General features: G+C 36.6%; 1 protein-coding gene across 4 annotated transcripts in view; it reads right to left on the bottom strand.

Moving 5' to 3' along the window:
• Window positions 1–13,933, bottom strand: part of NR6A1 (nuclear receptor subfamily 6 group A member 1) — a 281,543-nt gene that overhangs the window by 128,659 nt on the left and 138,951 nt on the right. The gene's annotated exons all lie outside the window — the stretch shown is intronic.

The raw sequence follows: 13,933 nt of genomic DNA, 5'->3' as shown, positions 1-13,933 counted from the left end.
TTTGCTTGTGAGCCCAAGAAGGATCAAAATACTCAGTCTGAAGATGAGGAAGCACAAGCTCCTGCATCTAAAAACTCCAAGAAAAACAGAAATTGGGCTCAGGCTGTGACAGAGCTCAAAAAAGACTTTGAAAATCAAATGAGAGAATTAGAAGAAAAACTGGGAAAAGAAAGGAGAGAGATGCAGGAAAAACATGAAAATGAAGTCAGCAGCTTAGTCAAGGAAATCCAAAAAAATGCTAAAGAAAATAGTATGCTAAAAACCAGCTTAGGTCAAATGGATAAAACAGTTCAAAAAAGTTACTGAGGAGAAGAATGCTTTAAAAAGCAAAATTGGCCAGATGGAAAAAAGAGATAAGAAAACTCTCTGAGGAGAACAAATCCTTCAGACAAAGAATAGAACTCAGGGAGATTGATGAATTTATGAGAAACCAGGCCTCAATACTTCAAAACCAAAATAATGAAAAATTAGAAGAAAATGTGAAACATCTCATTGAAAAAACAACTGATATGGAAAACAGACTTAGGAAAGATAATTTAAAATTATTGGAATAACTGAAGAGCCTTGACATCATTTTCAAAGAATTACTACAGGAAAATTGCCCTGATATTCTAGAAGCAAAGTGCAAAATAGAAATGGAGAGAATCTACTGATCCCCCTGAGAAAGAAATTCCCAAAAAACCAACCCCTAGGAATATTATAGCCAAGTTCCAGAACTCCCAAGTCAAAGGAAAAATTTACAAGCAGCCAGAAGGACACAGTTCAAATATCATGGAGCTGTAGTCAGGATCACACATGACTCAGCAGCAACTATATTGGAAGCTCGTAGGGCTTGGAATATAATATACCGGAAGGCAAAAGAGCTTAGAATGCAGCCAAGAATGAACTACCCAGCAAGGATGAATGTCCTCTTCCAGGGAAAAAGATGGACTTTCAGTGAACCAGGGAAATTTCAAATGTTCCTGTTGGAATGGCCAGAGCTGAACAGAAGGTTTGATCTTCAGATACAAGACTCAGGTGAAGCATGGAGATTAGAGGAGAGGGGGAAAATATGAGGGACTTAATGATGATGAACTGCATGTATTCCTGCATAGAAAAATGATACTGATAATACTCTTATGAACCTTCTCTAGTTAATAGAGCAGCTAGAAGGAGCTTTTATATTTGAAGCACAGGAGAGAGTTGATTTTGAAGATAAAATATGGTATAAAAATGGAGTCAATAGAAAAATGTAATGGGAGAAAGAAAAAGGAGAGGGGGAATAGGCCAAGATATTACATATAATAAGATTTTTCTTTATTACAATGAGCTATTGCAATGATATGGAAGGGGGGAAGGCAAGGGGGAATGAGGGAATCTTCGCTCTCATCAGAGGTGGTTAGGAGAGGAAACAGCATATATATTCAATGGGGTATAGGCATCTGAAGTAAGAAGGGGGGGAGAACAGGGGGAAGGGGGATGATGTGAGTGATGGAGGAGAGGATGGACCATGGGGGGAGAGTGGTCAGATATAACACATTTTCTTTTTTACTTCTTGCAAGGGGCTGGGATTGGAAGGCCTGTCTGAGACCATAGGGCCAGGTGGATGCTGGGTCTAAGGGGTGGTATGGGGGCTCAGGGCCTCTTGGCCCCAGAGCCGGGGATCTGCCTGCTGCGCCACTCAGCTAGCCTACAGCAGAGTCAGAGTGAAAGGAGAGAAAAAATATAGTACATGGTAGTGGAGAAATAAGAAAGGAAGGAGTTGCGATCAGCAATGGCAATGGTGGAAAAATATGGAAGTAAGTTTTGCGATGGACTTATCATAAAGAATGTGATCAACCCGTGACAGAGTTGTTGGTGTTGGAACAAAGACTCAAGCACATTATTATTATTATTATTATTATTATTATTATTATTATTATTATTATTATTATTGTTTGGGGGGTGCAGGGCAAATGGGGCTGGGTGGACTGCCTGGGGCCGCATAGTAGGGTGATTGTTGGGTGTCTGAGGCTGGATTTGGACCCGAGTGCTCCTGGCTCAAGGGCTAATGCTCTGTCCACCACCCAGCCACCCCTACTATTATTACTATTTTATTTTATTTTGGGTCTTTTTTTCTTTTTTTTTGGTTTTTGCAGGGCAGTGTGGTTGGGGTGGCTTGCATGTCACACAGCTGGGTGATTGTTGGGTGTATGGGGCTGGATATGGGCTCAGGTGCTCCTGGCTCTGGGGCTGGGTCTCCATCCATTGCGCCACCTGGCCATAACATACAATTGTTACTATTATTTTTTTAATTTTAATTTTTTTCTCTCCCTTTTACTTTATCGCTCAAGTGAGTTTATATTTTTTGGGGGAGGGGGTATTTTGTTTACTCTTAAACAAGAGTATTTTATTAATGTATAAAAAAACACTATTTGTAAAAAAAATGTGCATACCCTTTGATCCAGCAATACCACTGACCCTGAAGAGAAAATGAAAAAGGGTAAAAACATCACTTGTACAAAAATATTCATAGCAGCCCTGTTTGTGATGGCAAAGAATTGGAAATCAAGTAAATGTCCTTCAAGTGGGGAATGGCTTAGCAAACTGTGGTATATGTATGTCACGGAACACTATTGTTTTATTAGAAACCAGGAGGGGTGGGAATTCAGGGAAGCCTGGAAGAATTTGCATGAACAGATGCTGAGTGAGATGAGCAGAACCAGAAAAACACTGTATACCCTAACAGCAACATGGGGGTGATGATCAACCTTGATGGACTCGCTCATTCCATCAGTGCAACAATCAGGGACAATTTGGGGCTATCTGCAATGGAGAATACCATTTGTATCCAGAGAAAGAACTGCAGTTTGAACAAAGACCAAGGACTATTACCTTAAATTTAGAAAAAAAAAAAACAAAACCCTGATATCTTATTGTCTGATCTTGCTATCTCTTATACTTTATGTTTCTTCCTTAAGGATATCATTTCTCTCTCATCACACTTAATTTGGATCAATGTTTACCATGGAAACAATGTAAAGACTGACCAACTGCCTTCTGTGGGGGGGTGGGGGTTGCGGGGAGGGAAGTAAGATTAGGAGGAAAATTGTAAAACTCAAAATAAATAAAATCTTAAAAAAAAAACCCGAAAACCAAAATAATTTTTTAAAAGTTTGGATGTGTAAAGCAGATTAGATTAGCAAATTTCAGAGTTCATGAACACAGAAGCAGTACATTTGTGGGTGATGGTAAGATCAATGGTATGATGATCTCTATGTAGGTGAAGTGTGAGAGTAGGTAATGTGAAATAAGATGAGAAACTGTGAGGTATGGGTGTTAGAAGGAGTCTTAATAGCATTAGGTCAGGAATTGGGTAGGAAAGACAATGAGTCAGACTTTGAATTCAATGAAGAGAGAAAATACACAATACACAAAAGCTATCAGAATTTTTTTTGGTTAGTGTATGTGATAAGTAAACATCACAAAAGAGGTTACTGAGTAATGATTGTAAGAGGACTTGAAAGTAACAGTGGTTAGCAAGAAATATACCATTGCTTTCACTTCTACCAGTGAATCATAGAGAATGAATTAAAGTTCAATCACTACTGGAAAGGAAGGCCAGGGAGATTGTGATTATTCAGAGGGAGCCAGATCTTAGTAAAAGTCAGAATATAGGAGTAAGAAAGGCAAAGATTTAAGATGAATCTAAGTTTATTGCCTATAAAGGAGATATTCCATAGAGCACAATGGAAAGGGCTGGTAGCTTTAGAGTGTGACATTTGGGAGGGAGGGGTTGAGGGCAATGTGAATAACTGACTGGCAATGGGGGAACAGGCACAAGGTTTGAATAGGCATCACTGGAGATTCAGAATCACTGGGGTGGAGAGGGTATAAGGGATCATTATTGAATTTAGGTAGGTTTTCATTGTCCCAACTCCCAACATCACAGAAAATATCTTGTAAACCTTAAAACACCTTCTACCCCAACAACCCCCCCACATTTCATATGATAAATATATACAATATTTAACAATAGTATTACTATTTGAATACGTACACACATATATGTATAAACACATTGAGGTTTACTAAGTCTTCTACATGTATTATCAAGCAATTTGAGTTTATCTTTTCTCTGAAAGACAAGAAAGTTGCCCCCCACCCCAGTCCTTATTGTCCCAAGGGTTAAGGCTCAAATAACATCTAGCTTGCTGGTCACTTAATAGCAATAAAAAGACCTTTTTTTCAATATGAAATCAACACTTTTCAGACTGCATAGATGAATATACAAACTGAGCACACCATCTTGTCTGACTGACCAGGAACATTTCTATGTTGAAACAACACTCCAATTTCCCTTCACTTCCATCTACCCAAATTAAGTACTGTGTAATGTATCCTTGTTGAATTATCCATTATTTCATGCTATGGTTATGGCTTTTTGCTAACTCCTAAGTGTTTCATAAGTGTGCCATTTTGTTCTAATTTGAATTATCTGACTAGCTTGTCTCACTACATTGTCTATCCAGAGCAAGACAAGATTTAAAAAAAAAAGATCTCATATATAGTCAAACGTTTATAGTTTGTATTAACAAAAACAGGAAACAAAGTAGATGTCCATTGATTAGAAAATAGCTGAAGTTGTGGTACATGGCTGGAATATAAGATTACTTCAATGTAAAAAATGATGAGTAGGATGAATACAGAGAAGCACTTTAAGATTTATATGAAATTACTCAAAATAACCAGAAGCAGCAAAACAATAATGGAATGTAAATAAGGACAGTGACAGCAAAAAAAAAAAGAAATTAAATATTGTGAAATTATAGTGAATAAACTTGGTCCCATGTCACACATGCCTGTGGTCACACATTATGAAATTGTACCCACAGCTCTCATCTCCACAGGTCAGTACTTTTTTCATTACAAAACAATAATTCTAATATTTCAAATGACCCATGACTTCATTAGTGTGAGAGTTATAGCTCCTTCCATAAACAAAGACCTCAAATTCTCCACATCTCTGTAGAAAGTTGTTCATAAATTAATAATTTAAGTGATCAATTAAAAAAATTGATTACTTAAAGCCAACATTTTGTTGATGAGCCTCACCATACTTATATAGATTGCCTTGGAAGACAGACTTCATTCATTCACCAAGTCTTGAAACTTTTCGATTTGGTAGGACCTGACAGAGAGCTTGCACTATTACTGCCATAGCTTTTGAGAATCCAAATTCATTTCCACATCATTTGAGTTTAGAATTAGAAGAGATAGCATATCCCTTGTAAAATGAGATCCTGTTGTTTTTCATTCATTTCAGTCATTTGAGTTTTTGGGGTTTTCTGGCAAAGATGTTTGTGGGTTTGCCATTTCCTTCTCAAATTCATTTATAGATGAGGAAACTGAGGCCCACAGGGTTAAGTGACTTGCCAGCATCACACAGATAGTGTCTCAAACTGGATTTGAATGCTAGGCCTGTTGCTCTATCTTCTGTGCCACCTAAGTGCCCTTGTAAAATGAGAAAGATTGAACAAATTAAGGAAACTGAGGCCTAGAGAGAATTCACTTGCCCAAGCTAATAAATGGCAGTTAGAATTTGAATTTAGATCTTACTTTAATCTGGGGCTCTTTCCACTATAAAGTGTTGCTAATTCAACTCCTAGATTTTATATGTGGAAACCAAGGGCCAAGCAAATTGGCAAATCCAAGATGCCTTGAAATCTAAAGGATTTTGCAAACCTGAAACTGCAAACCTGAAGGGCACTATCTTTAAGACAATTTGCTTTTCAAAATCAAAAAATGTTAACTACACAAGTAATTGGAGATTATATTAGAGCTCTTAAGTTTGAATTTATTCATTGGTCAGTCCTCGAGAGTTACTCCATATTTGTCACTTACATTAACACATCTTTTCATTGCAGTCAATTGAAAGAACAGTCTTCAATGGGCTTGCATATGGGCTTGTTCCAATTATTCTCTGATATATTCTCTTTGGAAAGGAGCTGGTTATTTTATAACTTTCACATGTTATTGGAACTTAATCTTTACATTCTGGGCTGTGTAAAAAGGCTCAGCACAGGAGTATACAACTCTGGAATCATAAATTCTGACTTCAAATTCTGTTATATCATGGATAATCCCTTAACTTCTCATAATCTCAGTTTCCTCATATACAAATATAAATGATAGCTATAATATATAATTACATAGTAAGCAGTTTCACTGAAGTTCTCCTCCAAGTTACTCTGGATATTTGATGATTATGACAAAGAGAAAGAATTCTATTAAATCTCATCAAACTGGAAAGCTTTTGATTAAGTTCAGAAAAGGCTTATTCCTAAAAGGTTAGCTTATAAGTTTATGAAATTTTTTGGTCAAAATAATTGGTAAAGAACTCTAAAGCAGAACAGGACTTGAAATCTATTGAGTGGAATGAGCCATCCAATGCACAATAACATATTTAATGATTTTTTAAGTAGTAGGAAATACAACTTAAAGATCACCCTAAGTCTCTCCTCAGAGTGACAAAAAACTTGAATCTATTTCAAATAATGTACTCTGATACTCACCAAATAAAAATAAAATATAGAACTAGTAATGAAACAAGTACTTCAATAGGTTCATGATCTCCTTAATAAGATTCTTTTTTTTTTAAGGTTTTTGCAAGGCAAACGGGGTTAAGTGGCTTGCCCAAGGCCACACAGCTAGGTAATTATTAAGTGTCTGAGACCGCATTTGAACCCAGGTACTCCTGACTCCAGGGCCGGTGCTTTATCCACTACACCACCTAGCCGCCCCAATAAGAAGATTCTTGGGGCAGCTAGGTGGTGCAGTGGATAGAGCACCGCCCCTGGAGTCAGTTAGGACCCGAGTTCAAACCTGGCCTCAGACACTTTAATAATTACCTGGCTGTGTATGACCATGGGCAAATCACTTAACCCCATTGCCTTGTTAAAAAAAAAAAAATGAGATTCTTCCTGTCATGATATAGATCAAAACCCCCTTAAAATAATTCATTGTTTCCATAGAATTTACACAAAAAATTCAACCAACACACTGCAGACTTTTCTCCATATCTTTAAACATCATTTGGATATCAATGAAGGATAAGAGTTATTATCTCTTTATTTTCTGAATATTCGTTTTACTTGACTTTTTGCACATGTCAATTATAATGTACTGGGATGCACTGTATTTATATATAACATGTCTATCCATTGCCATTTGGTCATTTTCAGTTTTTATTCTGATTCAGTGGAATCTTAATGCTTGTAATTATAATAGAGCATCATTTGTAATCATTTAATGTACAACTTCAAAATTAAATCCAACCCTTCTAATCCTCTCTTTTGTTTTGGAAACTACTTATTTTGAAGTATCAGCCTCACTGAAGAGACCTCATGGTCAAATGACAGATTTCTCAGGACAAAAGTCAAAATCAACATTCAACTAGAAGATGAAGGTAAGTTATAGCAGGTGACAACAGCTCTAATCCGTACTACTTAGCATTGTCTGTCCAAAAATGTTTTTTTAAAAAAATGACCTACTTAACAGACTGTCTTGTCTATCCAGACCACAGGCATTCTTCATCTACTTGGTTTTCCTAGTTTGGATTCTTATCCAAACTCTTGAATGGTAATGGATCTCATTAAGGAAGCTTTGTAGTACTCTAAAGCTTTACACAATCACCAAACATAGTATTAACATCTGCAAGACTCACCATCTCTATAACAGAGAATCATGGTTCAGTGATAGGAACACTAGGTCTGAACTCAAGGGTCAGAGCACCTAAGTTCAATTCATATCTGTGCTGTTCATTACCTGTAGAGGCTTAAGTGAATATTTTCAGATATTCTGAGATAGAGCTAATGTAAGAAAAAAATAACCACGGTCAACTGATACAGTACTTTCAAATATTGTGTTATCTGTAGAATAAACTTCTTCCATGCTCCTTTTTTTTAGTCTAGCTGTTCTTCCTGTCTTTATCAGATATGGTTCCATCTCTACTTTCTCATGAAGCACATCAGGGTCTATGTGTGCTATTAAATAAAGTTCAAATGTGGTGATTACCCTGGCAGTGTAATGAAAATATGTGAGATGTTTGTGTCATTTTTTTTGTCTGTTATCCTTTCAGTTTTATTTTTAAATGGTTTTAAATAGATCTGGCTTAAATGGATCTCATATTAAGTTTTCTGCATATTTTTATTATTCTTTGATGTTTTATAAGGCAAAACTGCTTGTAATCTTCAACACCCATTTCCAAAAGATTGAAAATACCTTATGATCCAAACCAATGTTGACATTCAATGCCATTTCGGTTTGGCAAGAAGAACAATTATTTCCCAATTATCATGGTTTCTGGACTCTTTTGACCATATATATATATATATATATATATATATATATATATGTGTGTGTGTGTGTGTGTGTGTGTGTGTATATATATGTTTTATATATAAGTTAAATTTCTATTAATATATTTTTATTTCCCTCTCTGCCAATAGTTCTTCTAAACTGACTAGGTTGGATCTGTTGTAACTGGATGTCATATCTTCATTTTTTTCTATTAATTTAGAACGCATTCTGCCCTCCATTATAATAAATTAATTTTATGGCCTTACCTATTTTAAAATGACTAATTATTTCTGGTATTGCTGTTGGATGTTCATGTCTAGTACCTTCTAAGTTTCCTTGAAGTATATAATGTTTTTGTATACACACATATACATACAATGCTGACTTTTTTTAATGTCTTCTTTTTAATAGTCCATAAGTCTTTGGCTTCTTTGGTTGGTTAAGTGAAAACAACTTTTACCATACTCTTCACTAAGCCCTCCTCTGACATACTATTGAAGAGTTTTGCATCTACAGTATGCCATTATTTCTTTTTAAAGTAACAAGATGAATATTATCTCCAAATATTTTTAGAAGGAAAGCTAATTTCTAGTTTTCATTTCTGCAATACAAAACATACACTTGGTAATTTGATATTTGTCCTTCATTTTCAAAGACGACCACAACATCAGAGAGATGCTATGACAAGCACATGAAATGAATGAGTGAGGGGGATGCTGTGCTAAGTTACCGGCCTCACTTTCTTCTCCAGAGCCATGTGGCTCCAGGGGCCGATGACCCTGGATGTGGGTCAATCAGGGTTAAGTGACTTGCCCAAGGTCACACAGCTAGTAAGTGTCAGAGGTTGGATTTGAACACCAGTCCTCTTGATTCCAAGGTCAGTGCTCTATTCACTATGCCATCAAATTGTCCTTACACACACACACACACACACACACACACACACACACACACAGAGTTCATTCCAGACCACTATGGAATTCTGTCCAAAAATAGAAATGATGAAACACTCTTAGATATAGACATTGAGGTGGAGAAGGAATTCAAGAACTCATCTCCCCAAAGCACTGCATGTACTTTGGTTTGGCTCTAAGGTAAGAAACTGAAAGTTATTCATCCTTGTAAGCCTTGTAAGCCTGACAAAGACATGAACCAAGTACAGGGTTGGCAATCTTGAAGCACTATGCTTTCCTGTGGACTTTCCCTTCTCCTGATCAAATGCCAAGACCTAACAGCATAATCTCTATTCTTCAAACAAGGTTTAAAAGGACTTTTTGCTTTCCCTTACTCTACAAATCTAACTAGCCAACCAATTCTGCTAATTCTACTCTCCCTAAACAATCTGTTCTCGCTGCTCCACTTCTATTGCAATCAGTCTTAGTTGCCAAGTACCTAAACTACTTAAAGGTGTCCACCTTTTCTCCGTCCCTCTATTTTCTCCCCAATCCATATTTTATTTGTAGCCAAAGTATTTTTCTAAAAGCATAGGTCTAATGATGATATTACTACTAATGATAAGGTGATCCCACTAAAAATCTTCAATGACTTCCCATTCCACAGACCAGAATAAAACAAACTCCTGGTTCATATGGCAGTTCCAGAGTCAACTGCTGCTACTTTGGTACAGAAGAGGCAAACAGGAAAAGTAATGCTAAAAGCAACTGGTATTTACAATGGAAATGTTGTAACTCAAACAAAGGTAGGCTTGTTTGAGATGTAATGGGATAAATGTAGGGGATTTTGGATGAGGGATGAAGTAGATCTAAGGTAAGAAAAAATATCTATAGTCAAGTAATTTATCTCATTCTTAGTCACTAAAGAGATGAGAATACAACTAGATCTCAGTAAACAGAGAAGAGAGGTCAAAAGAATTAATGGACTTTGAATTCAGGCATAGGTGTGCCTAGGAGATGGGCTAGGATATTCTGTGATACATGAGGTAAATAATGCAGGTTGTAGTATTAAATGATAATCTCTGGAACATATCTAGAAGAGAAATGGAAAAGATGGAGGGGATATCAATAATCAAGAGGCTGCTCTCTGAATTTGACAATCTAGATTACAAGCTGTCAATTGAACCATCGTTCCACTCTCTAAACTTCCATATTTCTTCTAAGGACACAAGGAGATCCTCGATGGTTCTGGATACAGAATTTCACAATCTACACAGGACAATTTAAGGCAGCCCATATGCTAGAGGGAAAAAAAAAAACATCAGGGACATAAATTTTATCGATAGGGTTATCTCATTTAGTCACAACTGACTGATTTCTCACTGATAGAAAAAGTAGGGATGGACTGTGAAGCATGAAGCTACAGAAAGGGTGAAGGAGGTCAGGAAAATGAGAGGACAGGTATGTTTCAGAAATAGCCTCAAAGATATGTTCCAAACTAGAGATTGTCTGACTTGAGCAGGCATTATTTCCTAAGGAATCATTCTACAGAAAAGTTAAGTTAAATGAGTTTAACCTACTTCCTCACTCCCCAATCATTTTAAACCTGTGTAATCTGGTTTCTAACCCCACCAATCAATTGAAATCGCCTCAAATATACTTCCAATATCTTAATTGCTAAATGTAATGCCCTTTTCTCTGTCTTCATCTTCTCTGCAGCTTTTGATATAAATCTTACCTCAGAATCAATCAAATTAGCCTTCAATAAGTACTTATTATTTATAAGACCCTATCTTAGAGCCAAAGAGACAAAGATTTTTAATCAGTATAACTTCTGCAACTTCTGTTTATTATTTTTCTCAGATAATGAGTTAAAATCTACAGGGTTTGGTAGGGAAAAAACTAAGCTGGCAGGTGTAAGTTAAGGACTGCTCTGTGATCAAGAAAGCAGCTTTTTCTTCTGAACCCCTTAGAAACATATTCCTAGATGACAAATCTTGAGGGGTGGCAATAGAATTCTAACCTAATACCCCTCTTTAGGAACAGTCCTGGATGCCTACCCCTTTCCCCCAAAAGGCTGCTGGTGGAGTGTTCACAACCCTTCTACTACTCCCCACAAAGAATAAAAGACCTTTAGCTTTGAATATGAAGTAAGCCAGAGAGGATCTCAAATTTTAGTTGTCTCTTCCACCCATGACCATAAGTTATATATTTAGACACACATGTATGTCCTTTCATAAAATTAAAACAGTTAAATGTATACATCAGAGTGAAAAGCTCAAAAAAATGGATCCCTGTCAGAAAACCATAAATTAGTATTATCTGTTTTGCTGCATTTTAGTTTATTTTGTTAAACATTTTCAACATATGTTTTAAACTGGTTCCTGCTACATTCAGGAATTTTGAAGGTTTACTTTGATACCCTCTGATCTACATGACTATATGAGGAAGAAGGAAAGAGTTCTAATAATAACTTTGGTAATCATGAAAGACTGCCCACAGGAGTAGTCCCATGAGCCGGGTATTGAAGGACATTAAGGATGTGAAGAGATGAAGTTCAGTGAGAACCTTGGAGGTCGAGGGGTTATCAGTGTGTGCTAAGAAACACTCCCCCACCTTGACTAATTGAACCCTGTTCTTTCCTGCTTCTCTTAAGACTTGCTTAAAAATTCCTCTCAGTCTCCTTATTGGTTGACTAAAAAAGTCCCTCATCCTGGATCATCTTCTTTTTTATCTAACTCTGTCCTCTGAGGTTTTTTAACTACTCTCATGAATTCTTTTTGCAGACCCCAAATCTATAATTCTTTTCTGAAATTCAGTCTTACAATATTAATTGCTTGGAAATTAATCCCACCTGAATATCCTACTAGTAACTCATATTCAACACAGAAAATGAACTAACTCTTCCCTCTTAAATCTATTCCTTCTCCAGACTTCCTATTTATGTTGAACCACACCATCTTTTAATTCACTTGTTTGTAACCTCAGTCACCCTGATCACCTGGACAAGTCATTCAACCCTGTTTGTTTCATCTTTAAAATGAGCTGGAAAAGGAATTGGCAAACAACTCTAGTATCTTTGCCAATGATACCCCAAAAGGGGTCACAAAGAGTCAGACATTACTGAAATGACTAAACAGCAGATGTTAAGTTGAAGGGGGAAAGGTTTTTTCCCTGACTGCAAAGGAACCAAGAATTCTTGGAGGAAGTGACAATTGAGTTGTCAATTGAGAAAGTCAGCAGATAAAGAGAAAGTTGGAGACAAAGTGCAGGAGACAGAAAAGCATGGGGTCTGTTCAAGGTAAAGAAATCTGATGAGAAATAATACTCTTCTTCAATAGAATGTTGGCAAAAAGAAAGAAGAAAGTATTTAAATTCTTTTCTAAATGTTTGAAATCACTTAAAAGGAGTATCCTAATATCACAGAAATAGCACAAAGCACTGGACAAGGTCCCAGGAGCCTGAGTTTAAGTGCTGGCCCTAGTACAAACAGGCAAATCACACTCCATTTCTGTGCCTTGGTGATCCTTCTGTGAAATGGAAACAATATGCATTGCAACTGCTTAGAGTATTGAGAAAGATGAAATAAAAATCTAAGTAAAAAGGCCTTTCCAACTTTCAAGAACTATATAATTATCAGTTATTTATTATTATTACTATTATTATTATTAAATTATCTCTAGATTTCTTTGAAGCCCTAGCAGAAATTAAAAGCTTTACAGTAAACCAAAAAAACCCCAACAACTTTGGACCAAAAAATTCGAAAAGTTTAGCTCTTACCAGTTGTTTGAGCTTCAAAAAGTCACTTCCTCTTTCTGAGCCTCTATCTCTCTTCATTTATAAAATGGAGTCAATACCATGTGTTGATGAAAGGAAGGCATTATGGGAACAAACAATGTGTTGATGAAAGGAAGGCATTATGGGAATTACTTCTGCTGCAACAGAGCTCATAAACTCCAATGCAGCATATCTTCTCCATTAGAATGAGAGCTTTAGGAGAGTAGGCACTATTTTTGCCTTTCTTTGAATCCCATACTTAGCATAATGCCTGCTATAGAGTACACATTTAATAATGCTTATTGGCTTAACATGCTACCAGACAATTCACAAATAATATCTTGAAAGGTCAAGGGAAACAGTACAAATTATATTTTAAAAAGATATAGCCTAAAGGAATAAAAACAAAAACACTGGAAATCTAGTCACAAGGTCGAGGTTTAAGTTTTAGCTTCTGGCATGTTTTAAAAATGACCCTGGAAAGTCACCTCATTTTTCTGATCCTTAAAGGTTCCTAGTCTACAAAATGAGAATGTTTGAGCATCCTGAAGGGTCCTTGCTGTTCTAAACTTGTGATGATGAAGGTACAGATGTCTTCCTCGTGTTCTATTTGAAATGAATTAGATCATCCTAGCAGTCCCTACAGCAAACTCCCCAACTCCCTTCAAGTCTAGGGTCCCTCACTATCCTTTGCTAATTTATTCTATATCCATATACTGAGTAGAAGGCTGGACTATTTCCAAGCTCCTAAAAGAACATTCATTCCCTTATTCATTCTCATTCTCTCTGTCTCTCTGTCTCTCTCAGTTTTTGTAAGGCAATGGGGGTTAAGTGGCTTGCCCAAGGCTACACAGCTAGATAATTATTAAGTGTCTGAGACCAGATTTGAACTCAGATATTCCTGACTCCGGGGTTGGTGCTCTATCCACTTCAATGGACACCCA

This window comes from Macrotis lagotis, chromosome 1, assembly GCF_037893015.1.
Source record: "Macrotis lagotis isolate mMagLag1 chromosome 1, bilby.v1.9.chrom.fasta, whole genome shotgun sequence".
Taxonomy (NCBI): domain Eukaryota; kingdom Metazoa; phylum Chordata; class Mammalia; order Peramelemorphia; family Peramelidae; genus Macrotis; species Macrotis lagotis.
The sequence above is the reverse complement of the archived record's forward strand: the minus strand, read 5'-3'. Positions and strand labels throughout refer to the sequence as shown.